Source organism: Elaeis guineensis, chromosome 13 (genome assembly GCF_000442705.2).
Source record: "Elaeis guineensis isolate ETL-2024a chromosome 13, EG11, whole genome shotgun sequence".
Lineage (NCBI taxonomy): Eukaryota > Viridiplantae > Streptophyta > Magnoliopsida > Arecales > Arecaceae > Elaeis > Elaeis guineensis.
Window position 1 is genome coordinate 55571331 of NC_026005.2, and position 21203 is coordinate 55592533.

The following is a 21203-nucleotide window of genomic DNA, read 5'->3' on the forward strand; positions in this document are numbered from 1 at the left end:
CCGAATCAACGGCTCGATCACCGATCGCCAAACCGATGGCCTCGGCCTCTGAAGGCAAAAGGCCCCGACCAACACGGCTCGATCGTCGATCGCCGAATCAACGGCTCGATCACCGAACCGACGGCCTCGACCTCTGAAGGCAAAAGGCCCCGACCAACACAGCTCGATTGTCGATCGTCGAATCAACGGCTCGATCGTTGATCGCCGAACCGACGGCCTCAGCCTCTGAAGGCAAAAGGCCCCGACCAACACAGCTCGATCGTCGATCATCGAATCAACGGCTCGATCATCAATTGCCGAACCGATGGCCTCGGCCTCTGCAAGCAAAAGGCCCCGACCAACACGGCTCGATCGCCGATCGTCGAATCAACGGCTCGATCACCGATCGCTGAACCGACGACCTCGATCTCTAAAGGCAAAAGGCCTCGACCAACATGGCTCGATCGTCGATCGCCGATCGTCGAATCAACAGCTCGATCATCGATCGTCGAATCAACGGCTCGATCATCGATCGTCGAACCGATGGCCTCAACCTCTGAAGGCAAAAGGCCTCGACCAACTTGGCTCGATCGTCGATCATCGAATCAACGGCTCAATCACCGATCGTCGAACCGATGGCCCCACCTCTGAAGGCAAAGGGCTTCGACCGATGCGGCTGGCTAACTTGACAACTTAGCTTCGACTAAGAAAGGGCAAAATGCCAAGACAACCGCGACATACTCGCCCGATCAAGGTCTGGGCAACAGGTATTCAACTTGCGACATACCGACCCGGTCACGATCGGTCGAAGGATATTCGGCTTGCCACCGTTTATCATACGCCCTGACGCACATGCCCGACCAAGGGCCGAATAACGGATATTCGACTTGCCATCGTTATCCTATCCGAATACGTCGGACGTTACTCGACTATCAGATACGTCGGATGCTACTCAACTATCAGACTCTACGGGATGATCGTGTCTACTACGTTTAGAGGTCGACCGACCTCCGACCCAACGTGCGTGCTCGACCTGCAATCGGGACGACCGACATTGGATCGTTCGTTGATGCGATCGCCAGAGTCAGGGCAAGACATGACGGAAAACCACTCCTTTCGCCCGAAGCCGTCGCCCACGTGTCCAAGCGAGCCAACACGACATCAGACTCAGGAGTGGGGGGGGGGGCAACTGTTGGGATATACCGACTGACCCCCATACGCCGACTTACCCTCGGATCGGTCTGACCGACGACCGACGGATGACTCCGACCGACGTCCGACTCTACCGACTGTACTGATCGACGACTGCCGATAGTAGCTGCCGACATTGTCCGACTGAAGGAGTGTCGGCCGAACCGACCCATGCTGTTCCCGACCAATCGAGCGGCCGAACCCATATTGCCGACTCACTGTCGGGGGTGGCAGCCGACGTCCGACTTAAGCAAGACACCTGACCAGCCGACGGTGCCTCTGGATCATCACCCGACATCCCACAACCAAATGCCGACGTATGGTCGGTCAGCTTCCTCAAATGCTGTACAACTACTGAGGGCCGTCATCCTGACAAAGGCATGCGGCATAGCTGCCCTGGGACATTGTCCTGCCGAAGACATGGATTCGTTCTGACAACCCGCGGCGATTTGACTGCCTACGGTGACTTTGACAGCCTCCGACGATTTGACAACTCCTTCCATTGTCTGCGCCATTAATGACGGCGCTATGCCGTGCTCTACTATAAAACGGGGAAGGCAACAGCGCTGGGAGAGGTTCTTTCGAAACCCCTGAATTTTCCTCTCTCTAGCTCTCTCTCTCTCGCTGAGCTCCTTGATTCTTTTCTACTGTTGCCTAGTCTCCTCTCTGACTTGACCGTCGGAGGGTCTCCGTTGGAGTCATCTCCGATCAGTGCGGACTTCTTTTGCAGGCGCTCGTTCCCGACGACCAGACGACGAGGGGATTGACCGCAACACATGTGTTCCTCCAATCTTGTGTAGTGAGACCTAACACGGTCTTCATTGCCGATCAAAGTCACTTTACCTGCATATCAAACATCCTGTGACAAATTATGCATCAAATATAGCCTATTTATTTCATGATACCTACTACTCAGATAAATAGTCTATCAACATATGCAATTAAGCTGAACCAACAAGCAAATGGTCACTAAACATCACAACCATCATGTATAGTGCTTGCATCTATATATGAAATCAAATAGTAAAATACATGGCCAATAAATACATAGCTAGACAGAGCTAAATACATGTCCACATATCCCATCTGAAAAGCACGGAACCAGAGAAAGTACAATGTTGATAACATGCAGACTATGAGACGACCAGCTAGTCAAACCAACAGAAAGATAAGGAGATATCAAACACAACCATGATCAAGGAGAGTGCATATAGAAATAGAGAAAGTCTCTATACACCACATTCAATGCAATAAAAATGACGCGGAGTGAACCATTTAATCATCTTATAATATATAATTATTATTTTTTAATATATATTTAATAGTACATTTAATATCTGCAGTTCTATTTTTTTGTTTAAAATTTTGAATGATAAAAATATTTTTCTTCTTTTGAAAAAATTATGACATTCTCTGCTCATATTATGATATTTTACGGTCAAATTATAATTTTTTACACACAAAAAGTCATAAATATTTTTTAAAAATTATAAAAAAAAATATTATCGTTATTAAAAATTTATGAAATTTTTAAATAATGAAAATATCTCTTTTTTTTATGACATTCTGTAGTCCAATTATGAATAGAAAATCATAATTTAATAATAAAATATTATAATATAATTATATTATATTTTTTTTTTAAAAATAAAATATTTTTATTATTAAAAAATAATGATTGAAATGATGTATTTTTTCTGTACAGCATGCAATGTACAAAGAATTGCTCACGGAAAATATCTCACAGCCCATGAGAAAGAGGAGCAACAGTAATGGTCTTCTCCTCCAAGAATTGAAAGTCACAAGGAGAAATACGAGCAAAATGCGAACTCGGAACGAAGAGTTGGAGACCATCAGTAACAAATGCTTCCACTAACGCAAATCAATCTCCCAATATGCACGCACAAGAGGATTATAAACATCAAAAAAAAGAAAGAAAAAAGAAAACCAAGCAAAAACAACAGCTTTACTCTGCTCACAGAACCAGTTTGAAGCACAACTGAAAAAGAAAACTGTTGGAATATATCGACTGACCTCTGTACACTGACTTATCCTCGGACCGGTCCGACCGACGTCCGACTCTACCGATCAGACCGACGAACGATCCCGACGGACGACCCCAACGGACGACCCCGACAATGACTGCCGACAATGGCTACCGACAGTATCCGACCGAAGATATGTCGGCTGAACAGACCCATACTGTTTCCGACCGGCCGAGCGGCCGACCCGTATCACCGACTCACTGTCGGAGGTGGCAGCCGACGTCCGACTTCCACAAGACATCAGATCAGCCGACGGTATTCTCGAGTCATCATCCGACGTCCCGGTAGCCGAATACCGACATATAGTCAGCCAGCCCGCCCAAACGTCGTACAACCGCTATGGGCAGTTGTCTTGTCAAGGACATGCGGCATGGCCGTCTTGGAGCATTGTCTTGCCAAGAACATAGATTGATCCCAGTGACTTGACAGCCCACGGCGATTTGACAGTCCACGGTGATTTGACAGTCTCGGCGATTTGACAACTCCCCAGTTGTCTGCACCATTAATAGCGGGACCATATCGCGTTCTACTATAAAACAGGGTAAGGCAACAGTATTGGTAAGTTTTAAGTCCTAAGTTTTGAACAAGCTCTCTAAAGCGCTTCTAAGTTCTTGAGCTCTCTTTCTCTCCCCCGCTGAGTCCCTGATTTTCCACTGTTGCCTAGTCTCCTCTCTGACTGACCGTCGGAGGGTCCCCGCCGGAGGCATCTCCGGTCTGTGAGGACTTTTCTTGCAGGTGCGCGACACCGACGATCAGACGATGAGGAGATTGGCCGCAACAGAAATCATGAGCTGATGTCATCTGATCACAACCAGACAGGTAGTTGCTACCCCCTGACCTGCTCTCACCTGCAAAATCAATGAAAAATGGATCCAAAAAATGTAAACCTAGGAGCTTAGATTCCCTTGTCAATTGACTTCCCAACCTTCAATACGCAGGCTATAGCTCAAGAGCACTTAGATGGAGTTGGGATTCATGGCCATTTACCTTCGACAATGGCGGATGAGGAGAAGGCAAGGAAGAAGTCCCCAAGGACCGGACTAAATAGACGTCATAGCGCTAACGAGCAGTAGCGGAGTAAAGGGACAATCAACTATACATCAAAGCGAATAGGCCGGATGGATCGTAGATCAGGGTGGTTGTAACTAAAGTAAAGAGGAGCCGAAGGAGGAGGTAAAGAGGGTAATGAGAAATGAACGAGGGCACTATCGGACATTGGAGAAATTACTCTTCATAAACACCCTTCCATCTCTGTCGAAACAGGGTTTCCTCAAAGTCCTTGGATCGCCCCCCGGCCCATCCCTTTTGTTGATTGAACCATTGGGGAAGGAAAGCTAGGCTGGATTACCAAAACAGAAAATCTGCTTGGGTGTTATCCCAGGAGGGAAATTCTTTGTGCACCGCGTGCTGCGTAAAAAATCAGATGCGAAGTGTATTATTTTGTTCGGTTGGTATACATAATCCTTATTTTTTAATTTATTTAAAATTTTAAATAATAAAAATATTTTTTAAAAAATTTTGATATTTTATATTAAATTATAATTTTTTGCATATAGAATGTGATAATATGGTCCAAAAAATTATGACATACTGTGGCATATTATGACATTCTACTCAAATTATGACTTTTTACGCGCAAGATGTCATAATATGGAAGGGGCATATTTGTCCAATAGCTTTCCAACGTGCATTTAATAGATGTAGATCTCTTTTTTCATTTAAAAATTTTAAATAATAAAAATATTTCTATTTTTAAAAAAAATTTATGACATTCTGTGGCATATCATGACATCCTGTGTCAAATTATAACTTTTTGTATGTAAGATGTCATAATATGAATATAAAATATTATTTTTTTTAAAAAAGCAAAAATATTTTCATCATTCAAAATTTTAAATAAAAAAATAAATTATCAATACTAAATATATATTAAAAAGTGATGACTATATGGACCAAACATATAAAATAGTGTACTCCATATTAAATTTTCTACATCGATGCACAGAGAATTTCTCTATCCCAGGAATAGGTATGGATAAAGCCACCCCTACCCATTCCCAAACTAGGCCTAAATGACTTTTGGGCAACGAAGGTGGCAACGGTAAGCACATGAAGACATGGCTTGCCTAGGATCACATGTGGCAGGTATGCTGGTGGGTTCAGGAAGGATAGAGACAATTGGACAAAAGAAAGATAACCAAGATTTTTCCATATATATTCTCATCTTTATTCTTCCCTTATCCAATGACAATATGGGAGTAGGATTTACATAGGAAAGAGGGGCACAAACAACATTAAAGGAATTAGTAGAAAGAGGAAAGAAGAAACCAGAATCTAGCAAAGGTCTAGAGAAGTAGCATCACTATTATCATAGTGGAAGACAAGTAAATTGAGAAGATCCACCACAAAGATAACTTTTGGCCAAATTTTGGGATAAATCAATTCCACAAGTTGTTATCTACACAAAAAAAAAAAAAAAAAAAAAGGAGGTAATGGTATTTTTCAAAATGCCAACTCTTCCCCTAAAGATTACAGGGATATGTATGAGCTTTTGCAGTTCACACTAGCAGGAAAAAATCCCACTATCGTTAACTTATCCATCAATTGAACTGGCCTAAAGATTCCCACCTTCTATCGACTTCGAGGTGTTGAGGGTCTTCTAGGCCCTAGCTTTAATTCAAGCTGGAACTGAGCTTGAGTCAAGTCTGAAAAGCTAGCTTGAATCTAGCTTAAGACTAACTAACTTCAGTCAAGCTCGAGGCAAGATCAAATTAGTTCCAGTCTGAATTAAGGTTATCAAGTCAAAATAGGCTCATGCTCAACTTGGATGAAAATAAGGATCCATTAGGTTCAATCTTAATCTTGACCCTAACATCATATAAAATCAGCTATCTTTCCCAACTTTTATACTTCCGTTACAACTCTAATTAAAATTCTCCTTTGGAGACCCATATCATGCTAAAATCCTATAAGAGAAAGATCCCAACATTGCTAGACTCTGAGAAGCAAGTCTAATTGGGGCTCCTTTAGTCGGGATGTCCATGATTCTATGCATAATTAGAGTCCAACATCCTCAGAAATCCATATTCATAGTGATTTGTTGGTCATAGCTAAAGGAAAAAAAGGCTTATCTATATTAAGAACATGATATATCTTGAAGAATTTCACAAGGGAGGCATATTTATAACCAATCCATGTTAAAATTTTTATACTTTATCCCATATCTATAAAATATTTAAAAGTAAGCGCATGCATTTGCACGTAAATTATAACTAGAAAAGTAATAAATGAGCCAAGCTTGATCTCAGGATCTCGACCTTCAAATTTGAAACTAATTTCCAGCTGATGTTGATCAAGCCAATGCTCAATCAAGCTCAGCTCAATGACAACCCAAGTTTACATTGCAAGGGCTTTTAGAAAAGGGTCAACCACTACTATAATCCATTGCTACACCAGCTATAACCAGTGGTCCCCTTCTTTTACATGGGCGTGAGATGATTTGGGTGGCTATCTCTTAGGCCAACCAAGAGACAGATGAAACTCCCTAGTTGGCCTATCCCTCTTATTTCTTCTCCTCTTGAGTATAGGTCTCAAGTATAATTTCTATATTGCTTTCCTCTTTCTTTTAGAGAAAATACGGAAATTCCTATTTCTACAAGTCTAAGATTAAAAAGAGTAGGTGAGGCATTTTAGGATCTTAAAGGCTGTATCTACATTGAAATTTGACTTATTATTTGTGGAAAATAAATTGAAAGATTTTTTCTGATGTTTTGTCCTCTTTATAAGTCGGTGGATCAATTTTGGTCCGTCAAATGTGCACCTAGTCCTGGACTATAAGAATCAAAGAAAAAAAGAAATTATTTTTCTTGTTATTCTCAGTCCAAATAAATTTCAGATTCATACAAATGTAGGTCACTTTTCTCAAAATTAGAGGTGGCAATAGAGAGAATACCCATGCCCAGAGGAGATTGCTATACGGATCGCCTCCCCCACCTCTCCCACCCTTTTTTTCGTAATAACGAAAAAAAAAAAGATAAGGCACCCACAAAATTTTCCCTACCTATATCCGAACCCATTTAAAATTTCCTACCCAAACTTGATTACAAACTTAATCAAAAATTCCAAACTCATCCCATTTAAAATTGGTATTTCCATCAGGTACCCGAACCTGAACTTGCTCGATTATCCTTCATTCGGGCCGGATTATTCAGGTACTCAAACTTGCCCGACCAAAGAATCCTTTCCATAAAAAATCCCCAACCCCACTTGAGGAAAAGAAAAAAAAGGAAACTTGGAGTCTATTTGGTTGGGGGTAATGTGGCATGGAAAAGTGAAACCTATATCAAATTATCATACTTGGTATAAAAATAAAAAAGAGAGATAGTAAAAAATTTGATGGACCCCATGTTTATTTTTCGAAGAAAAAAAGTAAAACAAATATTATGGAGGATTGATATTTGATAAATTCTAAATGGTGGTTGTTGTGAATCTGTACCTCAATCTCGACTGAGACATCCTCGAGTATGGCCAAGCTATTCGAGATGAACGTTCGATAGGGATGCAGATGTGACAGAAAGTCAGACACTCTGTCAACATCGGTTCTCAAATCTTTGGCCTTGAACAATCTATCTTAGATCATCCTCGGCCAACCTATTTTAGATCACTTGAAGATCAATGTGCACACTACAGTCTCCATGACCTCAGCTTTGGACAACCTATTTTAGCTCGTACCTAGCCGACCAATCTCAGCCAGTGTGAAGACAAGTGCCTACTTCACGAACTTCAATACCTCGGCCACGGATAATCTATCGTAGCTCATCCATAGTCGAGCTAATCTCCACATCAGATTTGGCTCCCTTTCAAACTAGAAAAGTTCAGATAGAATAGAACTCCTCCACCATCAAGTCTCCCATAAAAGAAAAATATCTTTTTCGAATCAATCTATACGATAAATTTGAAAATCATCAGGACTCTAAGATGGATACGACTCAAACTCCTTTATAAATTAAGGCTCCGGGATCCTCTAAGGTATGCAATCGACTCTTTGCTCTCTCCTCTCATTGTTCTCTAATCTTCTGACTTGAGTGTCAGAGAGTCTTCATCGAAGAACGCCACCCCCAGTGAGAACTTATTTTGCAGGTGTTCGGATGAAGCTCTAGTTGTGGTTTCAGCTCAGCCACATCAACCTCGGCTATCGACCTTCGGTGGGGAGATCGACAGCAACACTAGGTGCTAGAGTAAGGACCTCGATCAATTTCGAGGTCTTATTTCGAGAGGAGAGAACTCACCACCAGCCATCATGAGGATGCAAAGGGGTGCATCAAATGCATCACAATGCTCCAACAGCCAATAGGCCAACAACACTCAACCGACCAACGCACCACTGCCACCAATTCAGGATCCACCAACAGCACCAGCAATCTCTCAAGATCAGTGCAACAGTCTCGTCCAATAGTTGCAGGGACTTTTGACTACGGTCAGAGGAATGCAACAGAATTGTGAACCCCATCCAACTTCCAAAAATTCAAAACTAGCCAGAAGAAGATCTGTGGACCGAGCTCCCCATAGCCCAAGGGCAGAGGCCAATCGTCATAGTCGATCTAACAATCCACCTCATCACCGACTGAGGCGGTCTCTTACTTCGATCTCTAGAAGGAACTCTACTTCGGGTTATGCTTCTCCTCGATGCCGACCAACTCGAGAAGATGAGATGGAAAGAAAGCTCCAAGAAATGCAACAATGGATTGATGCACTTCAAGCGTCGAAGCAACTAGACGATGATCTGAGGTTCAACGTCGACCCGCTGTTTACCCAAAAAGTCATGGATGAGTCCCTTCCATCTTAATTCAAGATATCCCAGATGGAGCCTTATGATGGAACTACCAATCCAGTTGATCATCTAAAAAATTTTCGGACTCTGATGCTTCTGCAAGGAGCCAGCGATGCGACTCTTTGCTAAGCTTTTCCTTCAACTCTGAGGAAGGTGGCTCGCCATTGGTACTCCAACCTATAGCCGAACTCTATAAACTCCTTCCATCGGTTGAGTCGACAGTTTGTTACACACTTCATCAGCGGCCGCCATCAATGACATAACTCAAACTTCCTCGTTAGCATCAAGCAGAGGGAGAACAAGCCACTCCAAGACTATATAAGCCGATTCAATGCTGCATCTCTGGAAGTTTGAAATTTGGATCAGTCTATGGTGATGACCGTGTTAAAGGCCGAGCTTCAACAAAATAATCTCCTCTTATCACTTAACTTGAACTACCCGAGGGACTTTACCAAAATATTGGAGTGGGTAGAAAACTAAGCTCAAGCCGAGGAAGCTTGGGATCAATAGGAAGAGAACCTTGATGGGGGATCACAGCAGAAAGCTGAGCAGGAGAAGAAAAAGGATCAGCGGTGAGTACAGCATTGGCATGTAGAGTCAAAGCCTCATCATTCTCGAACCCCACCTCGAAATAACCAGCCTAGATCCCTTGCAGTGCCACACCAATCTAGGACTCTTCTGTCGGGATTTCATTACTTCACTCCGCTAAACACCCCCCGAGCCCAAATTTTTATGGAGATAGAGCGACAAGAAGAGCTCCCCCAACTGACGAGAATGCTACCCCCAGTATAAGCAAGCCCAAGGAAGTATTATAGATACCACAAAAATCATAGGCAGGATACAGAGGAATGCTGGCAGTTCATGGAGGAGATAGAAGTACTCATCCGATGTGGATACCTTCGTCGGTATGTTGATGAACGATGGATCCCGAGGAACCAACGCAATCAACCTCATTGATAGGAAGATCCTCGTAGAGACCAACTAGTAGTAGGAGAGATTTGCATAATCTCTGTAGGGTAGCTCAGTCTTCGTACCTCAGATCCGAGCTAAGCTGAGGATAAGGAGTCGAAGAAGATGAAGATCGGCGATGAAATTACTTTCTCTAAGGCTGACCTAGATGGAATAAAATGTCCACATGATGATCCTGCGGCTATTTCTTTAAATATTGTTAATTATGATGTACATTGGATCCTAGTTGATAGTGAAAGTTCAGTTGATATTTTATTTTATGATGTTTTGTTCGTATGAACCTGTATTTTGAGCTGCTGACAAAGAGGAGCCATCTCTTTGACCACAATAGCCGGACGAGCTCCAAAACAAGCTGTCATAAAAAAAATTACTTTATAGTCAAGAGCCTGTTCGTATATAATACCATCTTGGGTCGGCCTGGATTGAACACTCTCTGAGTTATTGTGTCGACCTATCACTTGATGGTGAAATTTTCTACTCCACATAGAGTCAGTGAGCTCCAAGAAAACTAGCAGCTTGCAAAAGAATACTATATGGCAACTTTGCATGGAGCGGCACCTACGAAACAGCCGATGGATGAGCTGACCAAACAAAAAGGTCATTCGGTAGAAGATCTTGTCCTAGTAACGATAGATGAGGATCCGATCAAAGTGGTGAAGATTGGCTCAAACTTATGTTGTCCAAGTATGGCAACCTAAGAGGGAGGATGAATTGGGTATGTTATAAAATTTTAAATCAAATTAAAATTTTAAATAAATATGTGCTTCTAACTTAATTGATTATGTGATGATTATAATATATAGCAGTAAAAATAAAGTATATAAGTTGCTATGTAAGAAATGAAAATAAGTAAAGCAAGAAACTAAAGCAAGAGAGCAAGCACAATACAACCACACAAGATTTATAGTAGTTCAGAGCAATCCGCTCTTACGTCAACTCTCAAAGTTTTTCTTGAAAATTTCACTATAATCTCTTGACTATAGTGTATTTATCTTTTCGGACTCACAAACAAACCCAATTGATTTTCTCGAACTCACCAACCACAATCCTACACTGATAGTTATTCGGGCTCACTATCAATTCAGTTAGTTTTAACCTTGGCTCACCAACCACAACCATACAACAATTATTTTTTTGAGCTAACAATCAATCCCAAGTTTCTTTCTCGAAAAAAAACTTACAAAAAAATAAAAAATACAATTCAACACAAAATAAAAAGAAAAAAAAATTCTTTTGGAGCGTAATGAAGAGGCCAAAGAATTGCTCTTTGATGCTTGGCTTTCTCTTTCCTTGAAGCCGAGAGAATGTTGAAGATGATGTTGAAGATAGCTCTTGAATGTCCTCTGAAATCTGTGCTTGAATCTCTCTTTTTTTCTCTCTTTTTTTTGGATATTCAATGAAGCTCTCAAACTTAAATGATTTCTTCTTTCAATTTACTTTTTATTTTTTTTTTATTCTCTATCTTTAAATAAACTTGACAGAAGCTGGAGAAAGTGTTTTAGCCATTAGAAAGACTGAAGTAGCCATTATGAGATAATAGGTATAAAAAGTTGCAAAATAAAGAACTAGCTGTTACAGGTCACTGGGTCAGCTCAGTTTTCTCTAAGTCAGCTCAGTTCCTCACTGGATCGACTCAATCTTGAACTGGGTCAACTCAGTGGCATCAGGCTGAAAATACTACTTTCTATCTTTTATTTTTTCTCAGACTAAATCGGCTCAGATTTTTACTGGGTCGACTCAACTGGCGTGCCAAGTGTGCCAAATGTTATTTTTCAGCCTTTCTTTTCCAAATTAATTTTTAGCGTGCCAAATGCTATTTTTCACTCTTTCTTTTTCAAATTAATTTCTAGACTAGACTTGTCTTCTAAAATTGATTTAATCCTCATTAAAACTCTTTAAATTTGAATTACTCAAAACTTATACTCAAAACTCTTTGTCATCATCAAAATCAATCTTTGGGTCAAGAATCTCTTCTCTTTTGATGATAACAAAATTTTTGAGTATATGCAAAATAATATATAGTGGATTTCTAAAAAATCACATATTTATAAAGTATGAAATTACTAAATAATACAAACATACTTTATTCAAATTTAAGCTCAAGCATATACTCACCATCTCTCTTCCTTTTGCAATCATCAAAAAGAATAACTTAAATGAAATAATCAATAAGATTAAGAGAGTATTTTTTTAAATAATCCAAAAACATTAAACTCCTCCTTAATATCATAAATAATTGAGTTCAATTCTTATTCAAAATTTGCTCCCCCTTACTATATGCCAAATTTCTTAGTCTTATTTCTTGCTTATTCTTGATACAACTAAATTAATTCTTATTCTTATTAAATTTTGTATCTCATATTCAAATTGATAATATATAATAAAAAATATCACATTATGACAAGATTGCAATGTCAAATTCATTTTCTTTAATTACCAAATTTTCTCCTCCTTTCTTTTGCAAATAAAGTCATTCAAAATCAAGTAAAATTTATCAACTAAGCAAATACCAAACACACATAATATTTACTCAAATAAGCACCAAATTAATTTTTAAAAATATTTATATAAAATATTTACAATAAAAATAATCATCCAAAAATCCAATAAGTATAACATACGCATATAGCATACACTTCAATCAAGCATATAATCTTTTATGAATGTATGTCTTATCTTTGATATGCAACTTTTAATATTTCTTACAAGCATATTAGAAAACTAATTTATAAGTTTTATATCCAAACAAGATCTTATACAATCAACCTTATCTTAGATTTCTCAAATGATTAACAATCAAAAGAATATGATATAAAATATTAAGATAGCATACAAATAAGCAATACATTCAAAATATTTAACTCATATAATAAGTTTATTACACATATTGACAAATCATCAAAATCAATTAATAATTAATAATGACATGATGTAAAGAAGGTTTAGCTTTTACCAAACATCATCATCTATTTTTTTTTCAATTCCAAGCCATCCATCCATAAGAATTAGCTTCTTTCTCCTAATTGGATGCTTGATCAACCCGTAAAACTTATTTTCTAACTTTTGATAGCCAACTCATCTTGGATCCATGGGTGTTAGTGTTTATGATTCCTTTTGGAATCTAAATCTTCTTTACTAATTTACCATCAGATTTTTTGAAATTACATGCATGTACTTTATGTCCTATCCTTCCACAATAAAAATATGTAATATGTGATGTAATATGAGATGATTTGCTAATGAAAAAGTTTTTCAAGAATTTTTGCTTATTGTTAGGTTTATAACCAAGTCTAGCTTTATCATAAACACCTTTTTGATTATTCAAAATCAATTAAAGCTTTTGTGAACCAAAAGTAAACTTTTCAAGTATAGACTTTAAGTTATCAATCTTTTTTCTTACTTTAGCATTATCTTCTAAAAGAGATTTCTTTTTTTTCACTAATTTTTCAGATTCTTCTTTCAATTTTTTATTTTCTTCAACTAAAAAATTTTCAAATTCAAAAAACATATCTTTTTCTTTAGCTAAAGTATTCTTTTCATTTAAGATATCTTTTTTTCTTTTAATAATTTACTCTTTTCATTATCTAAAAGAAGATTAAATTTTTTTAAGTTTTTTATTTTTTAGCTCTATTTTTTTAAACTCATCAATTAAATCATTAAAGGCATCAAATAATTCATCAAATATAAAATCATTGGCTTGAATTGAGTTTACTGCTTCATTATGAGCCATCAAATATATGCTTATTTCTTTTTCACTTGAGGATGACTCTTTTGAAGGGGAAGCGTGGTGGAGTTCGTGCATGTATTTTTAAAAATTTACAACGGAATATACATAGATTAAATAATTTAATCTACAATGCATGTATAGATTAAATCTAAAATCACCATACAGAATCCATGACATGAACTAATATGCATGTATGTAAATCTAAAATCTAAAATTCAGCAAGTATAGATGACATCTATATATAATTAGATCATATCTAAATTATATTTAGATCATATCTAAATATTAATTGAGATCAAAACTTCATACCTGAGCATGGATAGCAGATCACTACATCCAAAATTTATAATAATTGATTTTTCATGATACTCGACAGTCGCACATATATCCGACCTTTACGGGTATCCACACGAAGTTCTTGTACCGATTGATCTCTCCGAGAGTGCTAGCTCACGAAAACATCATGCTTTGATGATCTAAGAAGAATCATAAAGATCAAGAATAAGAAGACCCTCTCTTTTGTCTTTTTGGATTCATGCATCAGATCTATACAATAGAGATCAAGAAAAGAACCCTTTTTTTTCAATTTTTTCACACACAAGAGAGAACTTTTCTCTTTTCCTTTCGTACCTTTTAGAAGAATTTTTCTTCTCTAATTTTTTATGATAAAAATCAGATCTAATCTGATTTCTCATGCTGAAAATTATATAGACTTTTGAGCCCTAAAAAAATTCAAAAGAGAGATCCAAAGAAAAAATCATTCTTCTCTCTTCTTCTCTCCTTTTCTCCTTGATCTAGAACTCTAGGAAGCCCCAAACACCCAACCAAATTTTTTTAATATTTTTTCTTTAAATTCTTATGTTAAAAATCATATCCAATCTGATTTTTATCTTGGAGAAAAATAAAAAAAATATCTGAAAGAAGAACTCCTCCTCTAAGACTGCGTACAAGAAAAAAGATCCTTCTTCTTCCTTCTCTTTCTCTCATTGGGAAGATCTTTTCTTCTCTAATTTTTTGCTGTAAAACTAATAGAGAAGTCTCTCTTTGATGCCCAAAACCTAGCAAGAAAACTCTCACAAAATTACATAAAGATGAAAGGAGAGGAGGGGTGGGCGTGTGGAGTTTGGGGTGTCCAACTCTTGGATGCCCCACCCCTCTTTTCTTTTTACGACAAGGGAGAAGGAAGGATGCCTCTTTTTCTTGGAAGGAAGAGAGGAGAGGAGCACACATTTGGTGGGGCATGAGATCCTTTTTCACATAAAGAGGGAGTGGGGCGTGGAGATTAAATAGCACATGGGGTTTGGGTTTAGTCCTATTCCAAATAGGATTCAAGAATCTTGGTCAAACTCTAACTAATTTTTGGACCCAATCCTAATCAATTTAGGAATTAGTTATAACAAACTAACTAATTAGATTCTAGCCCAATTATAAAACCAATTAGGCCCCAATCCAATTGAAAATTAGTTAGATTAAAATCCCATTGATCCAAAAATTGATTCTTAATGGATATCAGAGAAGTTTTTGATAATAGGGCTTGATCCAATCAAGCCTATTATCCAATAGGATTTGATCCAATCCAAGCCTATATAAAACTAATTGAATCATATTCAATTTAGAATTTGATTTTCATCCCTGTGATCAATTGGAACAAGCCCTATTATCAAATAGGGATGCATCCAATAAATCCAAAGCCAATATAATTGAATCTAATTTAGTTAGATCTGATCCAAGCCTCATTGCTCAATCGAATTGAGCCAATTATCAATCATATTGTTAATTAATTGTTCTTCTAATTTACCAACCATTAGTGAATAATTTATTGCAACCTTTGCATAGATTAATCATCAATCAAATTGATAATTAAATTCTTCAACGATTCATAATCATCGATCAACCATTTGATCAAATAGGTACTTCTATGTGTGTGACCCCATAGGCTCAAACCTAAATCGGTAGCACAAGAATAATTTCTGTACTAATTGATGTAACCATCTAGTAATGAGATGCAATGTTTAGATAGGCTGAATGTATGTCCAGCTACACTCTAGAACCCATGTGGATATAGTTACCGTAAAATTCATCCCTTTGGCACTTGATGCTCAAGGATGATTAAGGGTTCAACTGTCAATCCAGGAAGAGTGGTCCATATTATATCTCAATCTTAAAAATCCTGTAACGCCTCACTAGGACTACTTTGATTAAAATTTTACTGAATTGAAACACGATGATGCATCATTTTTAATTTTACTTGGAGCGATCAATCCCATCTTGACTCACATTCAGACTTCATAAGCACTTGACTATACCGAAAAATCTTCCGTCATTGACTTAAAAATTTGGATAGTCTGACACCAAAGCACAGTGAGTTGCTTGTAAATCATCAAGACAGTCTCAGATCAGAGGGACACATATACCCATATCCCATCAAAACAACCTTTGACAGCAGAGTACTCCAAAAGTGATCACGCTCAGTGAAATGTACTCCTCCAAATCATCCATATGCCATATCCGTGTTACCACACACCTTGGTTAAGAGGATAACCAACCAATATGACATACAACGACCTACACTCAATATAATTATTGTCCTTATAACAATTGTATCATTTGATTGCGAGTAGGATTTAAGAACTATATGATAAATTTTCTTTTATCGTTTTGAAAGTAGTTCTAAAAACTTCATCATAATATATAAGTTCTATTTTGAAAGATGTATTTCTTATGATAAATCTGTCAGATAATATTTATCATTTTATAATTCAAATACTTGTATGGAGCACAATCATCTACAATCTAGATGATTGACTTTAGGATAAATTTTTCAACAACTCTCACTTAGACTAAAGCCAATCAGATCGGTATCAAATATCCATCTTTCATTTTAGATCATTGAACACTTTAGATCCGATTGCTCTAATCAATGAGTCGATCAAGTTCTCCTTTCAGTCGATCTTCCTAAGGTCGATTTTATTTTGATCTTATCAAACAAGATGATTGCAATGCAAAAAATATTTGATTCTCAAATGAAACATTAGTTCTTCAATTTGAGCTATGGATCCAATACTGTTGTCAAGATAGGTCATCAGAGATTTTAATGAAGTAGTAAGCCCTCTTCTGGCACTCATGTTCATGAGTGTAAATATATCAATATGTATCAAACTCAAAACATCACTGACTCATTCACCCTTTCTAATAAAAGGTGAGTAAGTCAACAATACCAAAGACAGGCTTCAGTGACATTATCTAATCTAGGGTGCTAGTCAGATGTGTACATTACACTAATAGGCTATAGTACTGAGTTTATGTTATTTTCAATTGTCCACTCATTATTGTAGTATCATTCACAATGATATTACAATAATCATACTTATTGATATCATCAATAAGATTGGATAATAATGACAATCATTTAAAATGACATCTTTAGGGTTAAAAATAAGTTCGATGATTTCTAATGTTAAGACTAGAATAGACTTCCATCTCCTACATTTAGGAGTCTCTTGTCATTTTTAAATTTTCTACTATTCTGAAGTCTTTTATAATTATTTACAAATATGACTTATACTATCGGTATCCTATACCTAGATAGTAGTATTATCAATAGAGAAACTTCAAGGAGTTATCATATAACTATCTTGACCAGCAATCATTTGCTGATTTTTCTTTTAAGTTTATTTGGGTTAGCCTGAGACTTCTTGATTAATTTATCCAAAAACTATACTCAACTTCTGATACTGGCTATCAAAGTTAGGTCTGATAATATTTTCACTATCTAACAGTGAAGAGAGCGATAATTTTCTAATCATTTCTAAAAAGAAAATAATTAACCTATTAGTATATGAACTATTTTAAGCCTAAAGATTTAGACTTTAGTCTAAAGGTTCTCCCACTATTTTCTATGAATTGGTAGCCTCTACCTTCAATTTGAAAAATTATCTTAATTTTTTAACGGGTACTAGAATCCATACAGACTGCATATAAGCTCTAGAATAGCTCGGTCAACCCATATGCATCTATGGGTAGGTTCTCAACCAATTATTTCTTCAAACAACTTCTAGTGTTTAATTTCGTCCTAAGTTTCATTTCAGTAGACGATGGGCCTCCACTGAAAGTTTCAGTTAGATCCAACCATTAAGATGAACCTACTTAGTGATTCTAACCAAAGAATGATTAAGTCCAAGGATGGCTCGATCAACGCAACCATTTATTAGATAGTTCAACAGAGTCATCACATGACGAATGATAATTCCATCATTCAGAGAGAACACCAGACGGATGGTGCCTGCAATGTCAATCTAAAATAATGGACCCATTATCATTTATCTTAATGGAAGGCTATGATCTAGTTATCTCCATAACTAGCTCATTTTATGGACCTAATAATTTAGAGGATTTGATCAAATCTTTTAGAAGATATCAGTCGATCTGTATGTCATAAATTCTCACACTGACTTCACCAAGTCATGTAAAGGACTAGAGACTAGCTGGTCCAATCGATACATCGTAAATCCTCCCATTGACTTTACCAAGTCATAAGAAGGATTAGAGATAAGTCGGTCCAACCGACAAGTCGATCCAAGATACCTAAATTAGTCATACTGATTAACCTTAACAATATGGATAAACTCGAGTCACCTAACGATCTAATCAGCCTAATAACTCGGGCTCAACCGTTGAGCCTCAATCAAGGTCTATTTGGTTTAATCAAAGATATGAACTCTTTCATTTACAACTATTATTTTTGATCCAGTGTACCTTTGATCTAATCTAAATCAACTATTGATTAGATTGGATCAACTACTCATTTTAGTCTATTAAGTCTTTGATTCTAACCTTAGGTCTAATCCAATTAAAAAGACCTGATTTGAGATATCCCATGCCCCATATTTTATACAATGTCATTAGATCTTTAATCATAATTTTAGATCTAAAATATATTTTTTAATTCTCAATTAAGTATAGCATTAACATGGGTTAAGATTATTAATTGAAATCATTTCAATTTTGTAAAATAATTTTACATCATTTTTATGCAAAATTTTTTATTCTGAAAATTAGATTGGCTCACCCTTGAACTGAGTTGGCTCACTTCAGTGAGTCGACTAAGTCTGATACTTGATCGACTAACTGATCATGAATAGTAACTATTACTGTTTGGCCTGAGATAATTGGATCAGATCAGTCAACACTAAATCGATTAAAATAGGAGAGTGGGTCGACTCAGTTCAAAACTAGTCAGCTCAGTTGGCATGCCAATAGGTATCACATAGTTTCAGATCTAAAAATTCTCGTATAAAGTAAAATAAAATCAATCATAATAAACTTTAGATCATATCTAAATATTTTATGATTTCAAATTTTATTTTTATGATTAAAATAATTTTAATCATATAGATTAGATATTTTACTTTTCATACAATTCATACTTTGTACCACATACAACAAATCCTAAGGTTTTAACATCTAGAATTTTGCAAAAAAGTAAGTTCTTCTTTTTGTGTTCTTCTTTATGGGACTTCACAGTGGCACCCCTACATGCCATGAAGAGCACCCCATTGAATGGGAAAAGAGGATCATGTAACCCTACTTGCTCTTATGACCAGATGTTGCCCAGCTATGCAACCCAAGAGGGGGGGGTGAATTGGGTTTTTAAAAATTTTAAGCTTAACTAATTACTTATGAAAAGTATTTGTTAAAAGCTTGATGAATGAGAAGAAAGACTTTAATTCAAGATTAATTACCTAAAGCAAGAATGCAAGGATATAATAATGAAATAAAGAGAAACAATAAAGCACACCACAAACACAAGGATTTATAGTGGTTCGGTGCCAACCTTGCACCTACATCCACTCCCCAAGCTCCTACTTGGGAATTCCAATCCACTATACTTGTATTCAACCCGAATACAAACATCGAAAACTCCGACACTAGCTATCCCAAGCTAGTCCACTTATTTTTCGGGTACAAGCCAACCCAAAAACACTCTGATTTCAGGTTCGGATCAACCTTCCCTTGTTTTGGAAACCCTCCAAAAACAAGAACAATTACTCACAAAGAGTAAGACAGTTTAGAGCATAAATAAGTACAAGAATAGCTCCTTAAATGAGCGAATATAACATTAAATACACTTTACTCAAATGAAGAAGCCCCTTTTGGATTTCCTCAAGGTGGATGAAGAGTTGAATGAACGCTTGAGGAGAAGGTGAACTTTGATTGAAGACTTCTTGAAGGCTTTGAAAGAGCTCTTGATCAAGGTTGAAAAATTGGCTTGAAAAACCCTCTCTTTGAATGCTCTTGAATGTCCTTTTGAATGCTCTTGCTTTTCTCTTTCACAATCTCTCGTGTATATCGTAGATTCCTTGTCTCTCTCGTGTATATTGTGGATTCCCTTTCTTTTTCTCTCGTGTATATCGTTGATCCCCTTTTCTTTCACCTTTTGAAACCTTTTATAGCTTTAAGAAACAAGGGAAAATATTTTAGACAGAAAAAGAGCCGTTAGAGCATTTTAAGGGAGCATTAAAGGCAATTAAAACGGGCAAAAAACTAGCCGTTGTGGATAATTTCCGTCGCAGGGGTCGACTCATGAGTCGACCTCTATTGCAAAGACCAGAGATTTGGGTTTTTGGATTTTTTGGCCCAAAACAGCAGAAGTCGACTAATGAGTCGACTCATGCCTTGTGGGTCGACTCATGAGTCGACTCACAGGTCGTGCCAAGCCAAAAAACCAGCATGCCAAGGGAAATTTTTGCGTGCCAATCAGCTCATTATGCCATGAGTTGACTCATGAGTCGACTCATGCACTTCAAACATTCATAACTTCAAAAATATAAGTCCAAAAATAATGAAATTTTCATCAATAAATTACAAATCATTTGTTCTACCAAATGGTACTATCAAATCAAGATTTTAGTAAAATTATTATTTTGCCCCTGAAGAGCATAAAGACTTTTTCAAATAAAAATATTTGTATCCCTTCAATCTGCTTCGTAATCATCAAAATCAATCTAGGAGCAACAATCTCTCCCTTTTTGATGATGACAAAACACTTGAACAAAAGCATTTATGTGAATGCATTATAGATGCTTGAAAAGAGTATGATTCTTTTGGCATGTGATATAAATGATCATATGCAAGAATAGTTTGCCCATTTGCTTAAAGATTTGAAGATATGCTCATTGGATTATGTGATTTTGGTGATAGAGCAGAAAACATATTTTTGTTATCAGAGCAAGCTGTATTTTAAAAATTTGCTCATTTTCATTTGATTTTAGTTTTAGCATCAGAGCAAAAAATAATTATGTGCTTTAATTGCTTTTGATACAAAAAATAATTATGTGTGCCAAAGCATGTTTAAGAGTTGATTTGAAAAGTGTATTAGATCATTTTGAGTTTAAGATGTATCTGAGCAAAAGAAAAATAAATTTTGCAATGTATCAGAGCAAGAAAAATAATTTTACAATGT